Genomic DNA, 21,691 nt, shown 5'->3' on the forward strand with positions numbered 1-21,691 from the left:
TATTCGTTATAAACACTTAATGGCAATTCCCCTTGTTAAGGAGTCACTGTCCAGTAAAAACAAATTAAATGGCAATTCCCCTTGTTAAGGAGTCACTGTCCAGTAAAAACAAATTAACAAAGGCATACAGTACAGGGAGATAATATCTGGCTACATAAATGTAGGTGTGTGATTGCTTATGTAAACTTCCTCTTTTACTATCTGACCTTAAGTTAGCAATGAACAGAAAATAAAGTTGGATTTTAATTATTATTACACGCCTGAGGTCTTTTTCCTGGAATTCCCAAACTGAACATTTTCATCTCTATAAATATCTTTAAACTGTGAAGACAAGGTGTTTCAGTTAGGGTTGCCATTGCTGTGGAGAAACACTATAACCAAGGCAACTCTTACAAAGGACAACATTTAATTGGAGCTAGCTTATAGGATCAGAGGTTCAATCCATTGTCATCATGGCAGTGAGCATGGCAGCATCCAGGCAGACATGGCACTGGAGGAGCTGAGAGTTCTACATCTTGTTCCGAAGGCAAGCAAGAGAAGACTGACTTCAGGAAGCTAGGAGGAGGGTCTCAAAGTCCATCCCTAGAGTGGCATGCTTCCTCCCATAAGCCCACACCCACTCCAAGAAGGCCACACCTCCTAATGGTGCCACTCCCTAGGCCAAACACATTCAAATCACCACATTTGGAATTTTTTTTAAAAAAAAATTCCTCTACAATTTTAATTTATTTCTATCAAACAAGCATATTTATATTTAAACATGAACATATCTGTGAAAATGTGTGCATATATGTCACATCGCTGAACATAAACTAATGGAGAATAGTTTGCAACTAATGATAATAAAACAAAGATGTGGGTTATGGATCAAAGAGCCCTCCCAGATGCTGGGCTACAGGAAGAGAGCAGAGGCTCAGTGTATGGATAACCTACTCCTGTCTAACAATAGTTACACATTTCAGTGACAGCTATGAAAACAGAGCTCCTAGGTGCTTCCCTGGTACCTTGCTAGAGTGGTTAATTTTATGTGTCAACTTGACTGGCCCTAAGTATCCAAACATTGGGTCAAACACTACGCTGGACGTCCCTGTGGAGTTTTTTTTTTTCAATGAACACTAATTTAGATTCATAGACTCTCAGGAAAGTAAATAATGTGAGTGGACCTCAGTTAATCAGTTGAAAGAACTATTAAAGCCAAGACAGAGGCAAGTCCCCTGGGTCAGAAAGATTCTGTCAGAAGCCCACCTTAAATTCAAACTGGAATTTCCAAGGTCTTCAGTCTCCAGGGCTCCTTTGGACTTTACACTTGAAAATCCTCTAACAGGTGGCTAATTCCTTCAAAAAAAAAAGTCTACCTCACAAACATCCCCTAGTTATTCCTGGTGCCCCCTTTCAGCCTTTGCTTATAGTCCTTTGTGACTCTGTGGAACTGCAGAACTCTCTCTACCACAGACTCCCTGCTGTCACACAGGAGGCTGGGACTCAGGTAGGAGACCATCATCCTCCTTCCTGTTAGCCATTCAGGTCTCTCCAGACTTAACCGTAGTCCTACTGCAGCCTTCCCCTGAGCCCCTCCTCCAAGACTTCCTCCATCCCCTTAGGACATAGCGTCTTGGTATGGAACCATGGTCCCTCTAGTTATTCCCTCTCAGGCTTTCCTTCTAGCCCATACCTTTATGACTGCCACCAATCCACAGAACAGCAACAGGGACTCCACAGCTGTCACACTGGGTTATGACCCAGAGTGGGCAACAGCGACCAAAGAAAAGAACACTCACCCAGCAAACATAAGACCAAATACCTACACCAAGAAATGCTTATCACATTGTAACGCCAGATGACAGCTGAAAAACACAAACATGAACATATGTATGTCTCCTCCAGAAGCCAGTAACCCTATTGCAGTAGACCCCAAGAGCCTTCAAAATAATAATTAGGACTATATTCAAAGACCTTAAAGATGCTATGAATAGATGTCTCAATGAAAACCATTAAAATACAAGCAGCTGAATGAGATAGTGGAAACAATTCAAGAAGTAGCATTTAACAATGAAATTAAGTCACACACGCCAAAAAAAAAAAAAAAAAAAAAAAACCAAACCGACATAAGACTCAAAATGAAAAACTCAGGATGCCAAACAAGAGCCCCAGAGATCAGAATTCATTCAACCCTTATCAAAAAAAAAAATGGTAATTAGCAGAGCTCCACAAATGCACAGTGGGCAGGCAATGAAGTACTTTGGAGCTCTCAGTCCCAAATGGAGTGTCTGTATTAAACTCTTCCCCTCAAGGTTCAGGGGTCTAACCCAGTGGTTCTCAACCTTCATAATGCTGCAACCTTTTAATATAGTTTCTCATGTTGTGATGACCCCCCCAAGCATAAAATTATTCTGTCTCTACGTCATAACTGTAATTTTGCTACTGTTACAGATGGTAATGGAAAGATCTGATATGCAGGATATCTGATAGGCAAGGGGTTGGGACCCACCGGTTGAAAACCACTGATCTAAGTGAAGAGGAGGCAGAAAGACTGTAAGAGACAGAGGTGGTGGCTGATTCCAAGGACGGCATCTTCCAGATGCAACAGCATTGATGAGCATGAAGGAACAGAAAGTGGGGTAAATGCCAAAACCTGCACAGGTTTGAACCAGACAAAATGCCAGCACGAGAAGGGGGAAGTGGACACACCGAGTCCCGCCCCTAACCAAGAAGCTATTTGCAATTGTAACTGCTGAATAAGGGAAAATCAATTTCTCCAATGGAGCATCATGGGTATATTAATCATAAACCAGGGCAGGCCCCCAGCCCAGAAGTAGCTGGCCAACACGAAATAGACTCCCTGGTCTTTGTGCTTTTTGTTTTGTTTGGTATTTTTTTGTCTTACTGGGTTTGTTATTGTTATTGTTGTTGTTGTTGTTGTTGTTTCTTTGTTTTTATCTTTATATTTGTTGGATTTTTTCTGCTTTTTTTTTCTTTACAAAAAAGAAAAGATCATGAAGTTGTATGGGTAGCAAGGTGAGAAGGATATGGGAAAAGTCAGAGAATGGAAAAGAATGTAATCAAATATATTGTATGAAAAATAAATAATTTTTAATCTCTTTTCCATCTCTCTCTCTCTTCAGTTGGTTCTATTTTTCTCAAGAGCCCTGACCAATACATTCATGTTTTTTTTTCCAGCACTTTACTTCAGACATTTGTCCCTGAGACCTTTTTCCATCACCTGATTTCCAGCAGTTTCTGGAACCTGCCATCTGTGGTACAGAACTTCTTGACAGTGTGTGGTTCTCTGAGAGCCTTCCTTACTTCCTGTACCAACCCCAGTCTGCAAGATACAGACGTCACATGATCTTAGCCAAAAGGCCGAAAGCATAAAGATACAGGCTTCAAACAATGCTATATTAATTTGGAAGGATGGCAGGGAGAGAGCTCACAAAAAAGTTCAAGCAAAACCCAAACTATCTTTGGCACTCTTAAAAGAGACCACACAGTGTTTCAGTCCTGACCCCAGCTTAGTAAATTCCTAAGAACTCTTAGGAAATTCCTAGTAAATTCTTAGGAATTTACCAAGCACCTGGTAAAGTGTTGCAGCCTGGCATCGATACAGTGGACTCAGAGATTAATCAAGTGCAGCCTCCCGCAGACACCTACTCTGTTCTGGAAGTGCCCAGGACACCCACTTCTTGTTCAGTTCTTGATCTGGTTTGGAAATCTATGGCCCTCAAGAGAAGCATTATGCTCAGTGTAAGTCCACTTCAATTAAACTTTTAAATATAGGGGCATATACGGATAAATGTTTAGAATGCTTACCAAATCCTAGTCTTCCACGTGACTTTTTTCAAACAACCTTAGCATTTTTTATCCCTCCTCTGCCCTTCCCACCCATCCATATCCCCATTTAGACCTTTCCCTCTTCTTGCACTATCTCCTGTTATATAGTTGAAAATAAAGAAAACGTCATTAAAAGGCAGATCTTTTAAGTTTTTATGACGCCAATGATTTTTAATTTTAGTAAAACTGGAGCCTTAGAATAGGACTTTGTTTCCTGGTGTTAAAACTTTACCCCACACCATGTAGTTGCTATATGACGTCACCAGGTGGCAGCAGAAGGACTTCGTGACTTCTGACCATTGGTTTTTGGGAAGCCTGGGGGAGGAGAGACAGCTCTGTTCCGTTTTTGTTTCTGGTGAAGAGTGTGGGGATTTTCGTCTTGGCTTCAAATCCGTCCAAGCAGCACAGCGGGTCAAAAGTAAGTAACCCCCCAATCGTGGAACTGACCTCAGAGCGCTCTGCTAACTAAGAATGTGGGCAGGATTGGGTGTAGGGACAGGCAAAGGACAGGTTGTCAGATCCATGTGCAGTTGCCCAGCGCCCACCCTCCAAGCTGCTTTTCCTTGGTGGAAAGTTAGTTTGAAGGCTGATCGGCTCCTGTGTGTTCTTAGGGCTCCATTGTCTATGTCCCTCGAGCAGTGATTAGGACTCAGTTCTGTCTACTGAGACTTCGGATACACCAAAGTTCCTTGTCCCCAACTTTCTAACCTGTACCTCAAGAACTCTTAGTAAAAGACTGTCCCTCGAGATCCCCACGATATCAGATTCAGAAGCCCCCATAGGTGCTAAAACATGTTTACCAAATCCTTTATAGGGACTTATGAAATAGCTTTTTCAGAAAATGCCGCTTGACTTCAGAAACAGGACTTTTGCCAGACCTTGAAACCAAGTTAATTCTATGCCTTGGATCATTTAAAACTATGTACTCGATATTGTGTAATCAGTCTGTTTTAATAACCTGCCTATAAGAAAACAATGCAGTCATCCTTGCAACACCCTTTGAATTTCCCATGTGCATATCTTTAGTTTTAAACTAAGGACTCTGACCCAGTAACTAAGAGTATATGTGCATGTGCGTGTGTTGGGGTAATTCTTTGCTGAAAGCAGCTGACGGGTTTTAAGCAACCTTAAAAAACAAAAAGAAAAATATAAATATCCTAGTAATGTTGAAACATTAATATAAAGATAGGATGAGGTTTTGAGCACTATTTTGAGTCAGCTGGGATTAGTAAGATAATTTTTTTCCTTATACAATCTGTTAAAAGATTTTGAATACAGAGCAAAACCTTTTGTTACAGAGAACAGAACAGACAGGCATCACACACACACACACACACACACACACACACACACACACACACACATCAGACAGACAATAGCCCCCAGACCACAGATGACATACAGACACACACATCAGACAGACAATAGCCCCCAGACCACAGATGGCATACAGAAGAAAGACATAGGCAAAGAAGTAGACAATTCAAATTTGGCCTGACTCTTGCTCTAAACTGCTCCAAGAGGACGAATATTCTTTTTTATTTCTTATTGCAATATTAATGAAGAAAACGGCAGGACATTTTCATGAAACCTACCCATAGCATCCTATGTACCTTAAATAGTTCATGCATTGGCTATAATACTGTGTGTGTGTGTGTGTGTGTGTGTGTGTGTGTGTGTGTGTGTGTGTGTGTGTGTGTGTGTGAGATTATATGTATATATAGTATTATATGTTATATCTATGTATCAGGTATAAAGAGAGAGAAACCATGCAAATACTCAATAGACTGTATTGGTTAGGGACTAATGAACAGAAAAAAGTATGTGCGTGTTTAGTATAGGTTCGGTTTTGATTTCACAAATGTTTTTGATCCGTGGTTGGTTGGATCCACAGGTACAGACCCACAAGATGGAAATAACCCAGTTGGTCTTTATTTACTGTCTTTGGAAATGATGCACGAGTGGCCAGTTAGGGGTGTTTCCAGGGAAGGGAAGGGTGAATAATAGACAAGAAGACAACCAAAGTCCCTTCTAGGCCTAAGATGCCATTGTTTATAAACACAGCCATTGCAGTCGACAGGCCCCTCCACTCACAGTGAGCATCCCTAGGAAGAGGCCATCCCACAGGAGCCACAGATCACACCAGGCAGCCTTGGGCTACAGAAGCTGCCTCACCTGACCCTTTCTCTGTTCTCCTCACTGCTCTGGGCTTCCCCCAGGGCCTTTGCCCACAGTGACTTCCCATTAACTGACAGCTTACAACCTCGATGTTTGCCTTCTAATCTTCCTTGAGATCCAGTCTGGCTGCTCAATGTACCTTCTCTAGGATCCCTGGTAGGAGCTCAATAGTTATATGAACGTCTATTTTAGCTCCACTTTTTTTCAAGACTGGACGTTTTCTGAAGGCCATTTTACACTTTCTTGAGCTAGTCCTGGCTTTCTGCAGCTCACCTGAGTGGCCAGTGATCAGTCTTTTGAGAAATTCTCTTTCCAGGAAAATTGACACTTCAAGACCTTTCAAGACTTCTCTTGAACTTGTTCATTCTGCCATAAGTCCAGTGTCTTAGGCTGCCACTGTTACAGAAATAATATGCCTTCCCAGTGAGAAATCATTCTGCACACCTAGAAATTAATACAGAAAAAACTCTACTGAAAAAGCATATGGCCAGCTGTGGCTAGTGCCCACAGAAGATTCAGGTTCAAGCAGAAATTTTACTAATTATATCCACATACACTGCCGCCCTTAAATCCCTTTTAGGCCCTTGCCCCAGATTATACTTGCACAATTTAAGCAGATGTAAAGATATTGTAACTTTATCAGTTTGAACATGTCCTTTACAAAGAAAAGACAGCTATAATTAGAATATTTCTTAAGCTTACCAGAATTGAGTTTTTTTTCCCCATAGCTGTTACCCAAGGGCACCTTGCTCACCTTGTAGAATTATGTTTCTAATAAGAGCAGAGGATGGCAGATGCCATTCAGGAGGAGCTGTGATGGACAAATGAGTTTCTTAGGAGACAACCTGCTGTATTGGGCAATTTTCCTACAAATCAAAAGGAAGATGACCTTTTATAAACTAATATTGTTTATATGAATTAATTATTGTACAGAATTCCTGCTTTGATTTAAATAGTTTTAGGACATTAAGGAAACTGATAAAACGTTTTAAGGAGATGGCTTAAGTTATAATAAAGTTAGAATTAAGAATAGAATATGTCCCCCTTCCTTGTAGTAAGGGCCACATAAGTTAGGAGGACATAAGCCTTCATGCATTACAAGCACATAATCGTACTTGGAAGAAAAAAAATAGGCTTGAGACAAGTTAATGGCCAAAGAAAACATTCATTCTAGGTTGGGTCTGAGTTCCTGAATCTTGTGACCTAGGGATGTGGCCATAGGTTTGTTGTGCAATATGAAAAGACAGGGTTATGAGTAAAGAGTAAATAATTCTCTTATAGGAATAGAGAATGGACGATTAGCCAATTAAACTGAACAAGATTCAAAAATAAGATCTGTTTCTTGGTAAATAAAAATTGTCAGCTAAGCATAGGAAAAATTTGCTTCTGTAGACTGGCTTATTTAAACGTTAATCAGCGACAAAAGAATTATTGCTTTGGGGTTACGATGAACTCATGGAGAGAAAGATAGATGGGAAATGTTTGGTTAGGTATGAGTTTCAAAAGACAAATACATAATCAATAATTCTGTTGTAATTTCATTTTCTGTAATGATTTTAATCTGTTTTTGTGTTTTGTGGTAATTGTTTTTAGAAAATGTGTAACTTGTGGTAATGAGGTATTGTAATCCTGACCTGGGGTTTCTATCCTGCCTTTGACCATTTAGTTCCCAGATAAAAGACACACACAGCTATATTTACAATAAGCCTTAAACAGCAAAAGAGCTGGGCAGATGTCTACCCTCTGTGCTATTAGAATCTGCTTTCCTATCAATAGCCACGAGTTATTACTCACAATGTTTCATCTGGGCTGCTCTTAACTCCAATTGGCCAGCCCTCAGAGCCATATCTGCTTGAAATCACCTAACCCAAGGCCGCTTCTCACCCCTCCATTCAGCTTCTTCCCCGTGGTTCACCTCTGACCTCAAGCCCAGAAAACCTAAACCCTACCTATGTCTGTCCAGCTATTGGCATCTTTATTTTCCAGCAAGAAAGAACTTGGAGGCAGGGTCACAGGTCTACGTGCAGCCTGGCTTGTACACTCCCTACTTCCAGCCACACTGAAGGTGGCACTACTTTAGCTGAATTCTACTTTGTGTGCGTTAGTATTTCCTAAGCAAAGCTATTAGTAAATTCTTTATGGCATAAATTTTACTACTTCAAGTTTCTGGAGAAGCATCACCACCTCCATTCAGGACAGAGTAGTAACTATTATAAATACATATTCTCACTAGCTTCTACCACCTTTCATCTGAAGACACCAGTCTTTTCCATTTTTGAGGGTCTTCAAATGATGCTTTCTCAAGGGACTACATGAATCTTTGTGGCCCCCTGAGAGTACAGCAGGAGGACTTTCACCCCAGCTAGCGCTGCAGCGAAGGGAGCCTGCAGAGTTAGTATGTTACCCACTCTGACCTTCAAGGCCCATTTCCCTTCCAATGAACTCTTTAGTTTTGTTCTCAGTAACAAAACATTTGGTCAGATCCCTGAAACATCTGTCATTATGGCTGTGACCTTTGTCCCAGGAGCAACTAGCCCATATGAGGCAACAGAGGCTGTTGCCTACATAGCTAATGGTAAAATAGGATGGCTGGGTGTTTCCCAAGCACATGTTGACAATGGCCCAGTGGAATTACTTCTCCCAATAGTAACAACCACGTGGGGTTTCGTACTATGTCAGTCAACCTCATCCTTTAGTATTCCCAGGCACTGACAGATGACTGCATGACATACAGCAGTGAAAGGTGTGGCTTTTCTGACACCTTGTCAGGACTCAGTCATGCCAGAAATACTCTCATTTATGTTTTCCCAGTGTCATATTTTTTAATAACAGTAAATTTACAAGCTGTATCTGGGTGTTGTAGACTGCCCTTTGCTTAATTGTCCCACTTTCTCTTGATTGATGGCCTCTGGCAAACTTATTATTATTATTATTATTATTATTATTATTATTATTATTAAGTATAATGGGGAGGTTTGAATAAAAATTTCCACCATAGGCTTGTATATATGTAAAGGTTTAGTCACTAGAGAGTGGAACTGTTTGAGTTCATTAAAAGGATTAGGAGTTATGACCTTGTTGAAAAGAGTGTGTCACATGGGTGGATTTTGAGGTTTTAAATGTCCACACCAACCCCAGTCTCTCTCTGTCTCTGTCTCTGTCTCTGTCTCTCTCTGTGTCTCTGTCTCTGTCTCTCTCTGTGTCTGTGTCTATGTCCCCTCTCCCTTTCCCTCTCCTTCCCCCTCTCCCCCTCTTCCCCTCTCCCCTCTCTTCCTCGCCGCCCTCCTCCTCTCCCTCTCCCTCCCCCCTCCCCCTCTCCCTCTCTCCCTCTCTGCCTGTGGAACAGGATATAGCTCCCTGCTCCTTCCTTAGCACCTGCCTGCCTGCTCCCACACTTCAAGCCATAAAGTTAATGGACTAAACCTCTAAAACTGTAAGCAAGCCCCCAGTTAAATGCTTTCTTTTAAAAGCACTGCTTGGTCACAGTGTCTAAGGCAACTTATATTAACCCTCAGATTACACATCACACAGTACTGTGCATCTGTATAGGCTGAGAATGATTAAGAATTTCAGAAGTCTCAGAGTGTAAAAAAGATAAGACATAAGGTACTGGGGGGCTCATAGGAAGGGTGTCGGGGAGCACACAGAGCTGTGTTGCAATGGGAGCCAATCTGCAGACGCTCAGAATTAGATGAACTGGATAAAAAGACTGAGAGACAGCGGGATGGGCAAAGGGCAAGCAGTGGTCTCTGTCAAACGGTGGGGACCATGCTGAGCTGTAGCCAGAGAAAGGGGCAGTCCGCTTTTCCTCTTTTATGATCTCTCTTTTCCCATTGCAGTAATTCAATTCAGGTATGGGGGTACCCGGCTACTGACTGGACAACCAGAAAAGGGACTTCCCACCAATCAAAAGTACTAGGGAGACATGAGGGAAAGATATTAAGAAGACATAGCCACCTGTCACTTCAGACTTCCCTAGCTGCTTTGGGACTTCCTTTCAAGGTACCCAGATCCTTGGCTGTGCCATAGAAAAGAGGTTCAAGATGAGCCAGAGTGAGTCAAAGTTAATGGATTAAATATAGACAGGAAGTTACATAGGGAAGGGACAGTACACAATCCCAAAGCAGGACAGTGGGCTCCTCGAAGGAGTCCTGCTTCTGTGCCTTTCCCAGGGCTGCACATGATCCTGTGTGTTCCCGAGTCACCAGAAAACTTCAGAATCAAAGCACACTTTACATTTAGGTGAAGTTCTAAAGCTCAATTAAAACTATGTGAGCTGGTTTACTTATTCTTTACTGTAAGAATTTCCTTTTGTAAATGAAATTAAGATGGTTGTGTGGAGGACATTATATAGATTCAGGGACCAGAGAAGAGAGCTGAGGTGATAAAACTCTGGCCACAGTCATTTTGACCCTAGTAAATGTATTTCATTTGTTATTTTTTACCATCCTTGTCTGAGGCATCATTAGGAAAGCATGTGTTTCTGAGAAGCCTTAGCTTACCCAGTTGTGTTGAGTTTCCTGGACTCTTAGTCAGTGGGGAAGATAAGCAGATCCCAGGCTGTGGAGATTCCTCCCCTCCTTCTGTCTCGAAAGCAGCTAGTATGGGTCTAATACAGAATTTCAAAGTTAAGTGACTCCAGAGTTCTCATCAGAAAGCATCAGGACCATGAGTAAATGGAACCAAATTTTAAAGTTCTAAAGTTCTGAGCTCAAAATTCTGCAAAACAAAGTCACACTTCCATGAAGGAAAAATAAGAATTCATGATCAGTGGATCTACTTCAGAGAAAAAGCTACTCAGGTCCTTAAGGCCAGAGGCTAATGACCTGGAGAAAAGCCTGAAGTTCAGAGAAAAAGGAGCAATGGTAAATGTTCTTTTGAGTTTCTCCAATCTATCTGGTGACCAGAAGCATGGATGGTAAAGTCATGACGGTGCTGTGCTGCCCAATGGAATGTTCGATGGATAAAGAAGCAATGGACAAAAATCAAATAGGACTTTTGGACATTCCAGTGGAAATGACACAATCATGGCACTGAGGTCAATGTAGGTAAGTCTTGTTTGTCATCAGAGCAGCACAGGGAGGGATGGTAGTCTTCCAAGAGTTGGGCCTATTAGAGGTCCTTGGGTCATTATGGGCGTGTCCTTACGGGGACTGTGAGATGAAGTTCCTCTTCCTCTCTTTTCTTCCCCCCCTCTCATTCCTCCCATCCCCACCCCACCTTTCTTTGCTTCCTGACACAAGATGTGGACACTCATTCAACACACTTTACCCGCCCTGAGGCATAACCCTTACAGAGGCTCAACCCAATGGGGCTGTCTGATTTTGACTTTTTTAAGATAGAGTTTTATGTAGCCCAGGCTGGCTTCAACTTTGCTATAATAGCTGAGGCTGGCCTTGAACTCTATCCTTCTCTCTCCAACTCTCAAGGTGCTGATATTAAAGATGTGTGTGAAACCTGGCAACTTTCCTTGCCTTAATAGACAAAACTTCAGGCCATATTTTTATCCATTTCATTAAAAAATGAAAATTTCATAGTTGTCTTAAGGTTTTATAGCTATACTGAATATTAATTGCCAAAGAATACAGTGTCTCCTAGTTAAGTGTGTTCAAGCAGTGAAGGTGGCATGGCCACCAAGTCAGAGGGTCTTTATTCTTATAACTGGGGTCTGTTGCTATTGCTGCCATAACTTTCTGGTTGACTCAACGAATGGCTATTACATTCTATAGGAAGGAAATTAAACGCCAACTCATTCAACTTAGAAATCAAGAGAAGCACATTCCGGAAAACTAGCAGAAAAAAATGGTTCTCCCCACTTACTAAACACATAGCTCATCTTCTAAGGAAAGACTCAACAGATAAGTGAGGAATGTTGGTTAGAAAAGAACAAAATCAATATCTGGGCGAGTGACTCTTAAAGCAACAACCAGAATAGTCAGGTTCCTAGACACAGACACGTAATGATGGTGGCATAGGGACAAAGCTTTTGCTTTGAAGGGTGAAAAGGGTTCTGGAGATGGAGTACGCAGGAGTGTGAATGCTCCTAACACTACTGAACTGTACACTTAAAAATGTTCATAAGGGGTGCCGGGCCCCTAGCACTTGGGAGGCAGATTTCTTTGAGTTGGAGTTCAGCCTGGTCTGCAAAGCAAGTCCTAGACAACGGGACTATCACATAGACAACCCCTGTCTCGAAAAACAAACAAAACAAAACAAAAGTTCAAAAGGGTAAGTAAACTTTGTGTCACACACACGCAAAGCTTCAATATTCATGTGCATAAATGCTATGCTTTCCTTAAAATTTCTCCACTAGGAATATCAGATGATCTTAGACTCCAACGTTGGGGGTGGGGGCGTGCTTTTCTATTCCTACATTTTCTCAGTATCTTAAATTTAGCATTAACATCCCTGTTAATTCTGGATTGTCAACTTGATTGAATCAAGAATTAAGAAAAAGACAAACCATTTGGCAGATCCCTAAAGGTATTTTCAGAGAGGATTATTCCACTGACTGGAAGTCTCACCTCCAGAGTAGAAAGCACCTTCCCTTGGTGGGGGGCAGGAGAAGGGGCAGGTATGGAAGGTCCTAGGTAAGCCTATTGTTTCTTTACCTGCTCTCTTTCTCCCCCTGGTGGTGAGTAGAGTGTATCTACTCTGTTGCTGCTGCCCTTCTCTTCCTCCATAGAATCCAGCCTCTTGGGTTCCACTGAGGACTGAAAACCAGGGGCTCTACAGTATTCCTCCTGGCCTTCATCACTAGGTGGGACTTAGGAGGCATTCATTACTCATTGATGGAGCTAGTGGACTCTTGGCCTCTCGGTGCACATGCAGCCATCTTTAATTGCCCAATATCTGTCAATCTGATGAATACCATTTGCAAGATACAGTCTCTCTGTTCTGTTCCCTAAAGAGGCCAAATACAATATTCCATTCATTTACCCAAATTCAATTTTACATAGATTAGCTTTGTCAGCATTAAAATAGGTGATTCGAATTTTGATAAAACATTTACATTTTCTATCTTATAAAAAGATTGCCTCCCAGAAACACCTCATGTTCATTAAAATTCTGTTTATTCGTAAGGATAATTAATACAGAAATGTGCTATGGTCATAAGTTTGAGCTCCCAGATGACAGAGTCACTAACTCTAAGACCTTGTGAAATCTACATGTCAGTAAAATAACGAAAACAATGCACTCTGTAGACAACACTTGTAAACAACTGTGGCTCGTTGATAATGCTGAACATAACTTGCCAGACTTCAGCATCATTGAACTCTTGCTAATGTTGCATAGCAAACATGGGGACCCACAATACCACATCGTCATTGTGTGGCTTCCCGGAACTGATAGTAGTGGAAATCTTCTCCCTACTCTGTATAGCAAGAGGAGCAGAAGCCTGAAGTCCACAGCCAACTCATCGCCCCAGAGCTGCACAGCACACCACCACAAAGCCTCAACTTTACTCCAGTGTCCTTTGCTAATGCCTGGCACCCAAGAAAAATCAATAAAAACTTTCTTGAGACATGACTGATGAACAAATGAATGAATGTTGCCAATATGCCAACCTCGCCAATGTTGCCATCACCTCCATGAAACAGATGCCTGTGGCAGATGAATAGCAGATAAGTCATTTTACATGAATCACGTAAATGAGTTATTTGTCCTATTGGCCTGTGATGGATAGTGATGCTTTAATACATTAATTCCATCTGGCCTCCTATGACATCTCAGCACAGCATGTCATTAGATTTATGAAGACTCTTTTCAGTAATAATTGGGCTTCAGATCTTGAAGGAAGTGAGGTGAGTGCTGACTTTCTCCCCCATAAAACTCTAAAGATGCTTAGAGCATGGCATTGACTGGATGGGACCCGTGAACTTTCCGTCAGTGAATTCACTGTTTTAACATGATTCAGGTAATTCATCACAGCTGAGGGAGACACTGTTGGGAAAGAGAATTCATAATTCAGCTGGAGACCCAAGTCATGTCTCTGGTCTGACATGGTGAAGAACAGAACTGCCATGTACAGCCTTAGGCAGTGCAGGAAAGGGAGTGCCGATGCAGGCAGGGAAACTTGAGGAGTTAAGTACAAGAGACTCAAAACTGTGAGGCACAAAATCAACCAACTAGATTAGGCAAGCAGAAGCAGCCATTGTTATTTTCCTGCATACCATGCAAGTGGGCATGTTAAACTTAAAAGCCAAAAGGACAAAAGGGAATTTAAAGGAAAAATATCTCAAATTTTAAAAGCCACAATGCAGGCACTAAATCAAATTGAGAAAATAAAAGATTGTATTGGGGTTGGGAATTTAGCTCAGTGCAGTGGTTGAGCGCTTGTCTAGCAAGTGCAAGGCCCTGGATTCAGTCCTCAGCTCCAAAAAAAGAAGAAAGAAGAAAGGAGAAAGAAAGAAAGAAAGAAAGAAAGAAAGAAAGAAAGAAAGAAAGAAAGAAAGAAAGAAAGAGAAAAAAGAAAAGAAAAAAGATTGTATCAATGAACTTGGAAATAGGGCAGTACAAATTAGTCAAACTAAAAAAAAAGACATCAAAATGACATTTTAAAATGTAAAACAGCTACGTGAACTGGGGATAGGAATCTCATCATCACTGCATGCACAGAGAAAAGATGAGGACATTGGGCTGAGACAGACAAGATATTTAAAGAGCTCCTGACTAAAAACTTCTCTAACGTGATGGGAGATATAAATTCACATACCCAGGAATCTCAACAAGCCCCGAACAAGATAAAAATGATTACATACATCAAAACCAAACAGCTGGAGAACAAAGACAAATCAAAAATCGTAAGCAGAATATATGGAACTTTAACCTCAACACCTGGGAAGCAGAGGCAGGGGGATTGTATAATAGCAGCCAATCTGAACGGTACAGATTCTGGCTGAACAGAAAAATCAGAAGAAGCAAAAAAAAGTGGGAAAGACTGCAGCAAGATGATGGATGCATGTGTACATGGAGGAACAGCTCCAATATTAGACAGTGGAGGATATGGAGGGGTCATCCAAACCCATGCCAATTATGCAAAGAAAGTCTTCAGGTGCTGAAAGGAAGGAAAAAGGAACTCCAAATTCTGCACATAGTAGAAGTACCTTGTGTTATAGCTGTGGTGTGGAGTCCCCAGAAGAAGGGAAACAAACAGAAACCACTGTCCGTGTGCCTGAGGTAGGCTAGACAACCAAAGTGGACAGGATGGCTGCGCGATTTCAGCAGGTCCCAGCCCAGGATGATGATGCTTCACTGGAACCAAATGAGGTTCACATGGCCCCTGACATGACAGCTACCTGTGTTTTGCTTTATTACAATGATGTGTCAATAGTGTTGTCTGTTCCCATCATGCAGCTGATGTCTTGGTGCATCTGAAAACCCTATATGTGGACAGAAAGGAGGAGTAAACCCTAGTCCAGCAGTATGGGACGCACTCTCCCTAATTTCAGACTCTCTGTCCCTGCAGTCTAACTTAATTCATCAATATTCCGTTAACATTTGCTCATGAATGAGTTGCCAGAGCTGCTACATTTGATTCACTGTGAGAATACCCACACTTGTTCCTTGAGTATTTTAGCTGTGTAATGAAAGCTCTCTCCAAATTCCTTACACTGCCTCCTCTCTGAATTCTTTAGCCAGTGGTGGCAATTGCCTAAATATTCTGGAAGGAGGTCTGCATATCTCCCTAAGACCTCCTCGGGCCTTCACAGTTAGCAATATATTCACTGTAAAAGAATTGTTTGAAAAAATGCAACTACAAGGAAATGTTCTCAGAAAGAAATTCACAGAATAATTAAGAATGGCAATCCCTTAGACAAACTAACAAAGAGAGAGAGAGAAGACCCAGATTAACAAAATTAGAAATGAAAAGACGCTGTTGCAAAAATAAACACACACACACACACACACACACACACACACACACACACACGAGAGAGAGAGAGAGAGAGAGAGAGAGAGAGAGAGAGAGAGAGAGAGTGTGTGTGTGTGTTAGAGTTGGGGAGAAGGAAAAGTCCAGTAAAATGATGATGTCTATATCATCATTAGGAAATTCTCTGAATACTTATTTTCCAAAATTCCAAAACCTGGAATGCCAAGAAGAAATGCATGAATTTCTAAATGCATGCAACTTACCAAAATCAAAGCCAGAATTATAAATAACTCCAATAGAACCATTACCAGCTGTGGCAGTTTGAATGTGGTTGGCCCATGAGAAGTGCTACTATTAAGAGATATGGCCTTGTTGGAGTGGGTGTGGCCTTGTTGGAGGAAGTGCATCACTGTAGGGGTGGGCTTTGAGGTCCCATGCCGAAGTTCTGCCCAATGTGGAACTGAGTCTCCTTCTGGCTGCCTTCAGTTCAAGATGTAGAACTCTTGGCTCCTCCAGCACCAAGTCTGCTTGCACAGTGCCATGCTTCCTGCCATGATGATAATTGACTGAACCTCTGAAACTGTAAGCCAGTTCCAATTAAATGTTTGCTTTTATAAGAATTGTCTTGGTCAAGACACCAGCAATGAGATTGAGGCTGTAAGTAAAAGTCTTTTCACAAAGAAAAAGTCCAGGTCCAGTTGAATTCTACTAAAACTAAAAGAAGATCTAGTTCCAGTTCTCCTCAGAGTAGTCAACCAAATTGAAGGGGGAAAAGCCAAAATTACCCGGTGAAGCCAAAATTATCATAGGGAAACCAGATGAAGACATAAAGAAAATTATAGAGCAATTTCCCTGACGAGAACAGATACAAAGGTTCTTAGCTAAATACTTGCAAACCCAAGTCAGGGACACGTTATAAAGGTTATATCATATAGACTTCATCCTAGAGATGTAAGGAAATTCCAACATATGTAGACCAATAAATTTAAGGAAAAGATCACATGGTCTTCTGGACAGATACAGAAAAAGCATTTGATAAGGCTCAACGTGCTTTCATGGCCAAAGTGCTGGATAAATGAGGAGTGGATGGAACATATTTCAAAGTAGTAAACACCATGTGCAATAAACCTACAGCCAACAGAGGAAACTGAAATCGATTTCAATAACTTCCAGAATAAGAGAAGGATGCCCACTATCTCCTTTCTTAGTCAATGTAGTACTCAAATACAAGGGATTAAAATTGGAAAGAAGTCAAATTATCCCTATTTACAGAGGACAAGTTGCATAATTAAAAGATCCTTGATTGTCTACCAGAAACAGTTCGGACCTGTAAACAATATAAATAAATTTGCAAGATACAAAATCAACATACAGCAGCCAGTTCCCTTCACATATAACAATAAGGAGCTCACAGAAAACTGCATTATGGAGAGCATTCTGTCTGGAATAGCTGAAAAAAGTTATATTACAATTCTGGGTGGCTTCTTTCTTACTGTGGTGAGCATCATGACCGAAGGCAATGCTGGCTCCGAAGGGATTCTCTCAGATTACATTTCCTGATCACGGTCTGTCATGAAGGGAAGTCAAGGTCAAAATTCAAGCAGAAACTTAAGCTCACCACTCAAACAGCAAGCGTGAGACAGAGTGCACTTTGGGAAATGGTACCAATCTGTTGAAACAGCAAACCTACCACCAGTGGAGTTCCTCCTACTTCCCCCAATGAGGCCACACGTCTTAATCCTTCCCAAACAGTTTCACCAACTAGGGTCCAAATATTCAAATATAGGAGTATATGGAGGCCATTCTCATCAAATCGACACAAAACTGTAGCCGTCACTCTCATTTACTTTATGTATTTGAACAGAGTGAATATCAAACGTTGTATAAGCCAGAAAAATGGGATAACTGGGGACAGGGGGATCTACTTGTTACAGAGTAAGGACCAGCATTTGCAATTTTTTGTAGAGAACAATACCTGGTAGATATTCATTTGCTACAGAAAATTAGTTGCAGGTAATAGCTGGGCATAAGTTGTGCTAATATCCATGCAGTATGTGTGCTGTGATGCGAGACTAGGATATACAGCCTAACCAGAACAAAAAGAAAGCAAGTTGGTTCTGTGAAGAATGCTTAGTAAATGTGCCACAGGAATTCCAGGTTCTGGGCTGCTGGCTGCTGTCCTGAAAACCAGGGAGACAGACAGTATCCGAAGGAAATCAATTTATTCCTGGTGGCCCAAGGCAAGACAGCTAGTTAGGAAAGAGAAACATGAGAGAGGGACGCCTCCCCGTCACTTTCCTGCTTCTAATTTCCATCTCGCTGGTTCACACCCTGGAGCCTCTGTGTAATGAGCTCTATAACCTGCAAAAGGAGCTGAGCAGGCCTTTCTGAGGGCATCCGGAACACAACTGTCTAACAGGGCTGGTGACAGAGGCCTCAGTCTACCCTCCTTGTGATCGAGGTGTTAGTAAGGATGAACACTTTCCCTCCACAAGCACACACTGCCCTGGCATCAAGCACACACGGAACACCTTCAAACTGTCTCCTCTTCAAGTTCTGTAGATGAGACAGGGATTATAGCTGTACACCTTCCCTGACACCTAAACTCAGTTACAGCTTGTTATCCTCATGGCCCCCAGGTCACACATAGCTACTGCTGAGCCCCATAGGGCATTCCTCTCCTGATGCAGGTGCTTGACTCCATTCAAATGCCTCTTGCCTCTCTGCTTCACCAGTAAACTCACTGGCTGCTTCATTCTCACTCATCCTGCAAATGAGTCTGGGAGACTCTTTTGTCTCCTGAGTAAGGCCCCTGAGTCATGGAGGAGACCCTCTGTCTCTCAAGTACATGAACACCCCTATATCTGTGAGGATGGTTATCAGGCTACCCAGTCATCTGTATCAGGTTCAGTTTCCTGCTGCTGGTGACAGGTCCTGAGGAAAACAGGGGTTTTTTTTTTGTTTTGTTTTGTTTTGTTGTTTTTTCTGCCTCGGAGCTCAAACTTTATGGGCAAAAGCCCTTCTTCCACAAGGGAGCTGGATTATTCCCAATAACACTCATCTCTGTTTTCTCTTCATCCTAATCAACAATTAGTTGGGAAACTGTTAAAGACACATTTTTTTTTTTTTTTTTTTGGTAACCGAATCCATTTGAGATGAGAAAAGCCGGGGAGGAGATAATTATAGAGTGATGTCTTTAAGCTTTAGAACACCCTGTATATCTACAGGGTAGATAGAACAAGGTTGTTAAAAGAGAAAGCAAAAGAAAAGCATACTGTATACACCTGTAATCCCAGGAAAATGGAACAATGCTGATTAAGAGTCCTACCTGGCTACATGGCAAGATCCTAGCCTGACACGAAGCAGGGAGGAAGAAGAGGCAAAAGGAAATAGAGGGGACAAGAAAAAGAGGTTAGCCCCGGTGCACACCTGTAACTCTAACGCTGGTGAGACTGAGGTACAGACAGGCTTTGAGGCCAGCCCAGGCTATAGAGCACGAGTCGGCCTAAAAACACAACAAAACAAAAAAGTTGTGATGGTGCCTGGGGCTGCAGCTCGGTTGGTTTAGCTCTTGTCTGGATTCAGTCCTCAATCCTGCAATTAATTCCAGCTTTTGGGAAATGAAGGCAGAAGGATCAGAATTTCAAGTTCATCCTCAGCTAAGGAGAATCTGAAATAAGCCTGAAACATATGAGACTCTGTAGAGGAATTTTAATCTGGCAACATGGCTGCTTTGGCAAGAGATCACGTTCAAAGACTTTCTGGGTCTGTGTGAATCCGCTGGAATGACATACCTTTAATCCCTCTGACTGGAAGACCTTAGTATACATCTTTTATCCTAAACAATGAAAGTAAGGCTATTTTATAGAAAGAAGCAGCTATGTTTGAAGTGACATCTAATTGAAGGGCAGACAAAGTGGCAAACCAGAGAAAGATGTGACAGAATAAGTCAGAGATAGGATAAACACCCAACTCTCATGAGAATAGACAGGAAAGAGAGGTGACCTAAGAGACCAGGGCAGAGAGAAAGAGAGAGAGAGAGAGAGAGAGAGAGAGAGAGAGAGAGAGAGAGAGAGAGTGTGTGTGTTAAGGGGGTGTGTACGCATATGTGCGTGTGTGTGCATGTTCATGTGTGTGTGTGTGTGTGTGTGTTTTGCAATTTTACCTGGACAGTTTTACAGAGACAGGTTGCAGAGAGGGGTCAAGCTAGACATAGGTGAAAAACAGAATGTTCCAGAGAACGAGAAGGAGCCAAAAGATTAGAACATATTGCCAAAGTGGGCATGAGGTCAGGCAGAACTATTCAGTGAGAAGCTGAGAGAAGCCACCTTGAATCATTCAGCTTGAAGAGGAGTTTTGAATCAGAACAGCTGTGTTGAACCAGACAGTCTAAGTTCAGAAGAACTAGAAAGAGTGAGTTGATTCAGCAGGACAATTACAACAGGCAAGTAAAAGTTATTTTTAAGACTCAGAAAGAAAAAAAAATCACTAACAAATTAGGGAAAAAAATTAAGGACTAGAAAGACAGAAGCATTAGTTTGGCCAGTTCTGTTCCAGCTATAGGTTTAATTCATCCAAGCAGTGCCATGAGAGTGAAGCAGGAAACATGAGGAAGAATGAAGTGTGCAAAGAGTCCTTTGTGACTAATGGAATCATAGTAGGTCCTTCCCCTGCAATTATACAGGTGAATATCACAGTTTCCTTGGTAGCACTTTCCCTGGTGCTTTCATTATAGGAACCTGGCAAGAGTTGAATTCCTTTGCTTGAGCTGTGGCTCAGTATAAAAGAGATACTGGAAGCATAGAGCCAGAGTTTACACCTTCTGACAGCTTACAGAAAAGGCAGTAACTGACCCCAAAGTCGTCATCACAAGTGGAAACACGCGGGCTGGACAGAGACTTTCAATGGTTCACTTATACTCAACGAACTGGCCGGAACCTTCAGGAATAAGAGGTCCCAAACAGAAAAGTAACAAATGGCAGGCGTAGGGCTGAGAAACAAAGAAGACAGGAGCAGTACCTGGGACAGAGGGTCTTGTATCAGCTGACGACTTATGCCAATAAAGTTTGTTATGACGTTCAGCATCTTCTATCTAATGATATCAGTGAGGAAGTCAGAGATTTCTCACATAAAACAGTGTCTGGACTGAGAAACCAGTTTCTGGCTGCAGAAACCAGAGAGGCTGGGCATCCCATGTGTAAATACAAAGTCTAGGCTGAGATGTCCACTGATATCCAAGCACTTAAAAGGCTGAGACAGGGGGATGATCACAAGTTCCAATGATGCCTTTATCATGAGACTTAAAATTTTAAAAACAGGTGTTTTTAAAATCAAGAAAAAAAAAGAGCTCGGCATCATGGTGTAAACCTATAATCCTAGAACTCAAGAGAGAGAGCAAGAGGATTATCACTATATATTTGAAACCTGCCTGGGATGCATAGTTAGGCCATCTCAAAACAAACAAACAAAAACAAGCAAACAAACAACAATAAAACAAACTCCTGACATAATGAATAAATGAATGAGTGAATGAATGAAAAGGAAACAGCGAGAATAATAGAAGATTGACATTATGAGCCAAATCTCAAAGGACTTGTGTGTTACATTAAGAGGTTTGGGTTCACTTATAAGGCGAAGGGACACACACCGAATTCCAGTGACTGAAGAAAGATCAAGAAAATATTTTGAGTCATGTCAGTCTCCTAGTCCATGTTATGTTTCTACAACCAAAAGCCACCAGCTGGCTAAATCACAGACAACAGAGGCCAGTTCAGCACTCTGGAGAAGTCTAAGCGACAAAGTCCTGGCGCC

General features: G+C 41.7%; 1 protein-coding gene across 1 annotated transcript in view; it reads left to right on the forward strand.

Annotated features, from left to right (window-relative positions):
- Positions 1 to 4,104: 4,104 nt before the first annotated feature.
- Eci2 (enoyl-CoA delta isomerase 2) overlaps positions 4,105 to 21,691 on the forward strand; it is a 35,896-nt gene continuing 18,309 nt past the window's right edge. The window contains exon 1 of the mRNA XM_039095482.1: positions 4,105 to 4,246. The gene's annotated coding sequence lies outside the window, so the exon portion shown is untranslated. The remainder of the gene's footprint in view (positions 4,247 to 21,691) is intronic.

The sequence above is a fragment of the Rattus norvegicus genome, chromosome 17 (assembly GCF_036323735.1).
Source record: "Rattus norvegicus strain BN/NHsdMcwi chromosome 17, GRCr8, whole genome shotgun sequence".
Lineage (NCBI taxonomy): Eukaryota > Metazoa > Chordata > Mammalia > Rodentia > Muridae > Rattus > Rattus norvegicus.